Below are 9,581 nucleotides of genomic sequence, written 5' to 3'. Positions count from 1 at the left end.
CTTCCAGTTTTAAACCATTCCCCCTCATCCCATGGCTCCCCTCCCTGCTCCAGAGTCCCTCCCCAGCTTTCCTGGAGCCCCTTTAGGGACTGGAAGGGACTCCTGGACTCCAAGGTCTCCCCGGAGCCTTCTCTTCTCCAGGCTGGACACCCCCAGCTCTCTCAGCCTGTCCCCACAGGATGCAAGAGTCTGCACCATGCAAAGGCAGGCACCCAGCATCTCCGCCTGTGGCTGTCCCAGATCATTCCCAGGGACTTGCCTCCGCCTCAGCCGCGTCCTCCCCTTGCATCCATTCATTCCCTGTGGGAGCTGTCGTTTCTCCAATGCTTACGACCGCTTCAAGTTCGGAAATCTAATTTCCAATCAGCAATCCATCAGCCTGGCACGGCTGGGCTGTAAAAACATCCCCGAGGCCTCCCGAATGCCCCTCGTCTCAATAGCCAGGCTCCTCTTCCCCCCGCGGGGAGGATGCTCGCCCGTCGGGGAGAGCCGCTTTGTTCCTGGGCAAGCGTAACCGAAGCCACCAGGGCAATTCCCGGAGAACAGCATCGCACAGTGGGACGGTGGCCAGGAACAAGCTCCCCGAGGAGAGGGGAAACAAAGGGATCGGGACACCGGGATAAACTTTCTGAAGCCAGAGCTGGGCTATCTGGCCAGAGCATCGCTTTGATTTCAGCTTAATAGCAGCAGAATTCCTGACAGGAATTTCACGAAGAGCAGCATTGCCAGGGCAGAGATTTCCTTGCGTTCGTGCGCAGAGCGGGAACGGCCTGTGCAATATCTATTTTAGCTGCGAGTCTGCCAATGCTTTGGGAATACCTTGGGCCCTGCAGTCGGGGCTGGGCGATGTGGGAGTCGAGGAGGGCGTTCAGACCCGCCTGTGTTTTGTGCCGTCGTCTGTTTTTAGCCAGCCTGGGGGGAAGGTGTAGCTGTGGGCTGTAAATAGCGTGGGAAGGAGCGTCCCTGGGTGCCCGTGCTTCTCCGCGTGCCGTGCTTCTCCGCGTGCCGCCTGCTGGTGCAGAGCGTCTCGGGAGCGTGAGGAGAGTTTGCCTCTCGTTAAACAACAGCCTGCCCTGCGTCTGCAGCATCGGGTGCTAAGGATACAGGAGGCAAGAACTCGCGTGCGCAGAATAGCCGTGGCTGCTGCAGAATTGCAGCTCGCAGGACTTGTCACAAGGGGTTAAAGACCCGTCCGGGCTTTGCCTTCCTCTCCCAAGCGAGCGCGGAGCGGTGGCCGCCACGCCGAGCTTGAGTTTCACAAGCAACTCTGGCTGTAAAATATGATCGTGTCTCCCGCACTGATTGATGGTTCCAGTGAAAACATCAGGCAGCTCGGCCCAGAGGGGGTCACGTTTTCGGGGGCGCAGCCGGCTGACATCCTATCCCCCCTGGCAAGCCCAGCGGCACGCTGGGACCAGTCACTGCCATCCCACTTGTTATCCAGACAGGGATACAGGAGGAAAGAGGAGCGGAGGGGAAGCAGCATCTCGCTGGGGCTTGCACATTGTCCCTGGGTTGGGTCACTTCTGGTCACCCTTAAGCCATTTCCAACAGCTTAGGGGAAGGTTGTCCAGCCCTGGGTGGTAGGAAATACCGAAGGAAATTCTTCTCCAGCCTGGAGAAGAGAAGGCTCCCGGGAGACCTTAGAGCCCCTTCCAGTCCCTGAAGGGTGCCAACAGGAAAGCTGGGGAGGGGCTGTTTGCAAGGGCACGGAGCCATAGGACAAGGGGCAATGGTTTAAACTAGAGCAGGGCAGGTTTAGGTCAGACATCAGGAAGAAGTTCTTTACACTGAGGGTGGTGAGACACTGGCCCAGGTTGCCCAGAGAGGTGGGGGAGGCCCCATCCCTGGAGACATTCAAGGCCAGGCTGGATGAGGCTCTGAGCAACCTGATCTAGTTACAGATGTCCCTGCTGACTGCAGGGGGGTGGGACGAGATGGCCTTTAGAGGTCCCTTCCGACCCAACACATTCTATGATTCTAAATCCTTTTCTCCACCATACCTTGCAGCAAATTTGGGGTGTCAGGCAGCCTGCTATGGAAAGCTGCCTTCCCACTTAGCCCCAGGAATATCCCAGTGGCTGCACCCTGGTGTACGGTCTACCAGCTCTTGGCAAAGTGCAGGAGAACGTTGACAGAGGTGCTAACGAACAAACCCAGAGGAGCTACGGGGCACGGGGGAATTAGCTGTGAGACGGAGCTGAGGACGCCAGCACGGCTGCCCTGACGCCAGCAGCCTTTTTAGCTGTAGCCAGACCACCCTGGGGCCCGTTTCGCTGGTGTCTAACCCCTCGGCAGCAGCAACCGCAGAGTCAGGAGCAGCAAAGGAAGCGGAGACGAGGGGAGCGGGCGCGTTCCTGGGTCTCCGGCTGGAGCTCGCCGGCTCCCTTCCCTTCTTCCACCTATTCCCTGCTTTGAGGCACCAGGAGCAGAGACTCGGGGCTGAGAAAACAAAGCTCGCAGCTGGATTCTGGGCAGCTGGGAGGAGGGGGGTTGGAAATTGGGGGCTATTCCACCATACCCGTTCGGCTGGGGGCCTTTTCTTTTGTCCCGTCTTTCCGGACGGCAGCGCTCGGAGGGTTACGGCAGCCTGGGTGTCGCACCGCCTTTGTCCCCGCAGCAGGGTTTGCGAGCGGGAGCGCCCCTGCTTCGCTCGCTCCCAAAATTATTTCTCCTCGGGAGCCAAAAACCCCACCTGGGGCCGTTTTGGAAGCGGAGGGTCAAGCCTCCTGCCCTGCAAGCAGAGGGTTAAGGGGAGCGTGGGTGTCTCCCGCCCCCCATCCCCTGCAAACACTTGGAGAAGGACCCCTTGGCCAAGGCGAACGCCTTCATAGCCGGGGGGTGATGTCAGGGCCGGGGGGGGGGGCAGGCACAGCTGTCTCCAGCCGTCCCGCTGCCACCCCCGGATTAAGGCCGGGCGCGCAGGAGGAGAGGGAGGGGGACGCGCATTCCTGGGGGACGGGCGTCACTTTGGCGCTCCCCTCCCCGCCTGCACGATCCCCTCCCCGCTGGACTGAGGTGGGTGGGTTTTATTCGAAGCCATGTGCCCCCCCGCAACTGCCCCCCACCCCCAGCCTGCTCCACCAGGGGACCCCGAGGAGCTCGTCGGGGTGCAGGGGAGCAGGGGACACAAGCCCGGGGGACATGCAAGGAACAAATGGCACGTCATTGGGGGGTGCCACCAACACATGGCAATCTCAACCCCAGCTTTTTGGCTTTTACCCCCCCTCCCAGAGTACCCTCGCACATCCCCAGGCCAGCAGTGGGAGCAGGGGACTGGGAACCCCCCCCTCGTTAGCAATGGGTGTTAGTTATTTCCCAGGCCTCAACGTTCCCATCCACTAAATGGGACGGCCACATCCCTGTGGGAGAAGGGATGCCCCGCAGGAGGGTTTTCCGATGACTCCGTGGGTGCGGAGCCGGCTGTAAACGCTCTCACTGCGCTCATCCTGGGGGGCAGAGACCTCTCCCAGCACCCAGCTCCAGCACCTCCGGACCAGGCTGGAAAATTTCACCTCCGGGAAGCTTTGACCCAGCAAATCCCTTCGAGTGCCCAAAGTCCAATTAATCCTGTTCCCTACCAGCCCCCGGACTCCACCAGGTCCATTTAGGTAGGTACCAGGCTGGGAATCCCCTTTCCTTGCGTTGGTTGACCCTCACCGGGCTGCAGACGCGGTGCTGGGGGAGAGGCAGACCCGTCCCACAGCCGTCCCAGTGGACACCAGTTTGCCCACAGACAGGGCACAGGTTTTCTGGTTGAGACCCCATCGCTCGGTTTGCTCCGGGCTGACCCCTTCCCTTCCCCACCCTCCCAGAGCAGGGATGCTCCCACCCAACTCCAACCCCTCTGCTCCTGGCATCCCTCATTTTCGGGGTGTCGCATATTTTCAGAGGCTGGGAAAAAAAGCGAGCGGGGAGCTGCCGGAAGGGTTGATCTCGCCTTGATTAAATGTTTTGGATGGCACCGGTAGACGATGCGGGGAGAATCGATTGTCGCCGGCAGTTTTGCCCGCCTGGCATTGTGAAGCAGGCACCGAAATGTCAGGTTTGTGATCTCAAATCGGCGATCACGACGCGGGGCGGGGGTAAAATTAAAAAAAAAAAACAAAACAAAAAAAACCCAAAAAACCCAAAGGGTGGGGTGGGGGGAAAAAAATCTTCAGCGAAAACAACGCCAGAGCGGGGGCTGCCTCTGTGATAATATTAATAATTTGTAGGGGGTGTGGGGGGGGTGGAATCTGCAGGAGGAAGCTGCTGTTTGTAAGTAATTTTCTGGGTGCTGTGTACACGCAGATGCCTTATCGCTGAAGGATGAAAAATAGCAGCTGAGATGGTACTGCAGATACATTTTAAGCACCCAAACGCGGGGCCGGGGAGGAGGAGTGGGGGGGGGATGCGCCGCGAAAGGCTGCGGGAGGATGGATCGCTGTGCGGGGGCTGCTGCGGAGCCCAGGGGGCAGGGACAGGAGCGGGATTTAGGGGATAACACACTCCTGCCCCCCAGGAGAGGGAATATGGGCTCAGAAATGGTGATTCAAGGGAAAACCATCCGTCCCTGCGACCATGGGGATGAGGTTCGTGTTTTGCTGCAGGCCTGGAGACACATGAGGATGATGATGATGATGATGATGGTGATGCTGTGGCATTTGGTGGCCAGACAGGGGGATATCGCTGTTGGCCGGGTGGTGCCTGCAACCAAGGCGAAAGGGACGGGGAGGATGGTGCCAGGCGAAAGGGACGGAGATCTCTCCCCACGCTCCGCGAGGCAGGATCCGGCCTTTGGATGGGGATCGGGGAGCGCCGGCCCCATCCCTCCCGTCTGGTCAGGTCCCATGGGATGGGGGATGAGGCTGTGCACACACACCCCGGCCGGAGGTGCGGGACTGTGCCTCCTCCTGCCCCCAGCCTCTCCCCATCCCTCGGGGGGCCGATTTGAGCACGGAAAAGGGGGGGCTGGAGGCAGCGAGGCTGCAGCTGGCAGGGAAGAGGCTGCGAGGGACCAGCTTTGGCAGATGCAAAAGTTTGCTCTTAATCCCGAGCCGCCCTGGGCCAACTTTGCTGCGGTTCCCCGCTGCTGCCAGAAACCCCTTTTATTCGCCTTTCGAGCCAACCTCGAGGCCGGCAGACAACAGCGAGTAATTTATCTCCTGGGGAGGTGGCGGGGGGGGTTCCCCGGAGAGCCGGAGGAGGAGAGAGACGCCGAGCCGGGCTCTGCTGGCGGCCGCGCCGGCCGCCTTCACCTGTTCCTCTTCTCAAGCAGCCTGGCTCCAAAATAATTCAAGCTCCCAGACAAGCCCTCCCTGGGGTAAAGTGAGAAACGCTGGGATAGGTATGATCCTCCCCCCGCTTCCATCTCACCGACGTGCCCCGAGGCCAAGCTGTGCCTCCGAGGGTCGGGGAATCATAGAATTGCCAAGGTTGGAAGGGATCTTTCAGATCGTCGAGTCCAACCAACGCCTAAGACGGACAAACACCACCCCTAACCCATGTCTCTAAGCACTCTGCGGCACCCAAGGTGGAGGAAGGGACCCACGTACCCTGGGAAGGAGGGTGCTCTCCTCCAGAGGGATGTATCCCGTGATTTTTAATTGCTCGGTGAGCAACATGGTCATGAAAAGGATATTGGGGGTGTGTGAGGTGGGGGAGCTTTCTGCCTCCCGGTCCCTTTATTTGCTTTCCGAGATTTTCTTCCGGCCCCGAGGAGGGGGAGTCACATCTCCCGGCTTCGCTGCGTTAGCCCGAGGGACCTGAATCCCCTCTTTATTTATTTTAGCTGGAAGCTGACATCCCGCTGTATTCTCATGACTGCAGGACCTGGGGCTTTAGCGAAAAAATGCTAAATATTAGAAGCCTCCCCGTAATTCTGTGGCGGTTTTTGGAGGGGCCGGGGAGCGCGGGCACTTGCTACAGCCCTTAAAACCGCTGTTTGTTTGTCGAACGGGGCCGACATACCCAAACCCTCTCCCCCTTCCCGCCGGCCGGTGTTTCTGTGGGAAAGGCCGGCTCTCGACCTGAACCCTGCGGCTCTTGCCTTTCTCCCCACCGCTTTAAACCCACCCTCTGCCCCCCCACACCCCCAGCCCCACGGCCGCTCCCCCCAGTCCTGAGCCCCCCCCCAACACCACCACCATGGATGAGCGACTGGGAGCTGTGGGGCCACTGGTTTTTTCCCCCATCTTCGGAGAATGGGATAAAGACCACCATCTGCCGCTAAGTCCTTGTACTGCAAACGTCTCCTGCCCGGACCCCCGAGGATTCCTCTGCTCTCCCAAAGCCACAAAGCCCGAAAAAGGCCGGGGAGGCCAAGCCTCGGGCAGAAATGGCAAGAGGGGAGAAAGAATATAAGGCAGAAAGAGGGGAAAAAACAGGCCAAGGCAGCGGGGGGGGATCTCCATCCCCCTGGAAAACCGTCTTCTCAGGATTTCTGGTGCTGCCCTGCACGGCGGTTTTTCCTCTCCCTTGTCACCCCCAGCCCCCCCTGTGTCTTTTTTCTCTTCATCGTCCTTTTTTTTTTTTTCAAGGGATGGAAAAATAGACAGACACGGGCTGTGCCCAAAAACCAGTCCCCGGAGGTGGAACAGGCGATGCCAGGCTGTTGCTGCCCCAGGACTGTACAGCCCTGAATGGAGAGGGAATGGAGCACATTTTGGGGGGGGGAAACACCCTGATTCAGGGGTTGCTGCCTCCGCGCTGGGCAGGAGATGTTCCCTGCAAACAGCAGCATCCCTGCCGCGAGGGGCCAGGCTGCCCATGGAGGGGGGACACAGAGGGGACACTGGGGGATTGCACACCCCCACGCGCTGTGGGGTCTGGCAGGTTTTCAGCCTTAAGTTTTCGGATAAGCAGAGCTTAAGGGGCTTTGTAAAGCTGGGGTTTCGCTTGGGCCCGTCTTTAAAGGTAAGATACTTGTCCTGAAACCATCCCCGGCCCTTTCCCTGCATCCTACGTGGCCCTTTGCCCCTGTAGCATCTGTGTAGTGAGTTTCTTCTGGCCTCTCCTTGGGAAATGAGGTGGAAACCCCCCCGCAGAGGGTCAGAAATGCTCGCTCAACACACCCTTGGCACCAGCAAAAGGTAAAAGCAGCCTCTTGGATTGCCTCTAGCACTTGCTCTCCAGCCTGAAACACTGGCTGGGCAGGAGATCTGTCCCTAGGATATAGGATTTTTAGGAGAAAACCAGGCAGGCTGGGAAAGGGGGGAGCCCTAAAGGTCTCGACCAAACCAGCTTGGTGAAAAGAGTGGCACAGGACGGGCACAAGCCCCCTCCCCCCCCAGCAGCTGCAGCCTGTAAACGGGCTGTAAATGGGCTGTAAATGGGCTGCAGGTGGGGGAGCAGCCCCCGGCCTCGCCCGCCGCCTGGTGCTGCAGTCTCCGGCCGGGCAGCACCGGGAAAGGAGCCCAAAATCCTGGGATGGGGATGGGGAAGGGGAGAGCAAAGGGCTGCGGTGGTCCAGGGCCGTGCTCCGCGCCCCCCGGAGAAGGGATGCGGCTCGGGCTGCGGGGTCTGCCTCCAGGTGGGTGCTGCTTTTGGGGTGGTGGGATCCCGTAAGGTAAGGACAGGGATTTGTCCTCCCTGGGAAACGCGTTGCTAAATCCGCCTCTCGCGGCTCCCCAGGTGCGGGGCGGGACGAGCGGCTGCGGTTGGGAAGCGGTGCCGGGGGTTGGCAGGGCAGGACCCTGAGCCCTAACCCCTTCCAGGCAGCCGTGCCCTGCAGCAGCACCCCGATTTGATCGTGTGTCCCCCCCCCCGGGGGCTCTGCGGGGACCGGCACACGGAGAGGCAACGGGTGTTTGGTGCAGTGTTTCCCCCGGCTGCGACCCGCTGCCCAGGGCGAGCCTCTAAACCTCATTTATGGAGGGGTTGGGGGGGGTTAAGGGCTCTCCTCGGCCCCCCCGTTACACCAGACGGCGGTCGAGCGCCTCCTCCGTGGTTCGGGTTTTGTGTTCGTGGGCACAAGGGGCGCTGGGTTGTCCCCTTCCTCCCCGGGGCGCCCTGCCGAGGTCTCCCAGTCCCCTGCCCGGTCTTGAGTTGCAGCCGTTCCCCGTGTGTGTAAGAGTAGGGAACTGCAAACGTTACCATTAGAGACTTAAACCTTTCCTTTTTTTTTTTTTTTTTTTTTTTTTTAAAAAAAAAAAGGAAAATCAGTGAAGGTAACGTTAGGGGGGCCAACGCGTCGTCATTGTCATCGCCTCTCCTGTTCAATCTGGGCAATTTCAGAGCCAGAAGCATCCCTGCCGCCTGCTAGAAAAGGTGGTGGCCGTTGCTGTGCTGGCCTCCTGCCCGTCCCCCGCCTCTCCCCTTTACCCCCGCCATGGATGAGCAGGTTCCTGCTGCTTCGGTTTCCTGCTCCGAAGCCGAGCGGTGGCCCTGGGCTGCTGGGGGTGGTTTGCATTAACACCCTGCGCCGCCCGGGACGGCGGGGAAAGGCCTTTGGGCTCCGTCCAAGAAGCGTCGTCCTGGCTCCGGACTCCCCTAAGGACGCACCTAACGTGGGACATCGCAGGGTTTGATCTGCCAATTAGCCTGGGCCGGGGCCGCTAACGGGAAGCAGATGGAGCTGCGTGTTACCGGAGGGGAAAAATCTGCCACTTCCCAGCGAGATCCCAGCTCCGCTTCGCTCCTGGCTCTGGGGATGGAGAACCGAGCGCTTCGGGATGCGATGGGGAGCGCGGAGAGCCAAAGCTCCGGCTGCCCATGGGAATGGGGTTGAATCCCTACTGGAGATGCTCCAAACCTGTTGCCTTGCTTTATTGGGCACTGTAGGATTACACAGAGCTCCTTTCCCCATCCCGCCCTCCCTGTTTTCCCCATCCCGGCGGAGGGTGGAGTGGTCCGGGAGCATCCCAGCAGGCGGGGGGGTACCCGGGGGTCTGCTGCCAAAGCCCCTGCCTCTCCCAAACACCTACCCAAGTGTTTATCGGCTTCAAAAAGCCAACTGTTTAAATAGCATTAGGGGACAGATTTAACGTCACAAAAGCCATGAAATTCAGAGTTAAGGCTAAAAAAAAAATCCCCTTGACACTCTGGCCTTAAGTCATAAAAGGCGTGAGTCGAAGGCAGCGGCTTGAAGGAGCTCTGGCACCTTGGCCATGGCTCTCCGGATCCCGCACTGCCCTTAACGAGATTTGATTGAGCTGATGGGCCACTCTGGAAAGGTTCGGGGGAGCTTTTTTGGGGGGGGCTTATCCCAAGCTGGGCAGCAGGAGGGGACTTGGCTGAACAGGACGCGTCTCTGGTCCCACCTGGACGATCTTCAGGGGTTCGGAGACCATGCCTGAAGCCGGGGTGGGTCCGGTCCTTCCCTTCCTGCTGTGGGACCTGGGGGGGGTGTTTGGAGCTGAACTGGGATCCCACGCGCCCTCCCAGTATATGGAGCAAGAGGATGCTTTGTAGAAACCCGGATGATATTGAATTAGGCGCCTACTCGATTGGGCCTGCCTCTCCCATCCTCATGCCGGGGGGGTGTGTGTGCAGAAAATAGCAGAAAAATTCATTTTAGCAGAAAATACAAAGCTGGGGTGCTTTCATTTCGTAGGTTTTTTCTCTCTGGGATGAGCATGTGGTGAGAAGGGCAGCCAAAA

Source organism: Rissa tridactyla, chromosome 16 (assembly GCF_028500815.1).
Source record: "Rissa tridactyla isolate bRisTri1 chromosome 16, bRisTri1.patW.cur.20221130, whole genome shotgun sequence".
Classification (NCBI taxonomy): Eukaryota; Metazoa; Chordata; class Aves; order Charadriiformes; family Laridae; genus Rissa; species Rissa tridactyla.
This window is presented reverse-complemented; position numbering follows the sequence as displayed.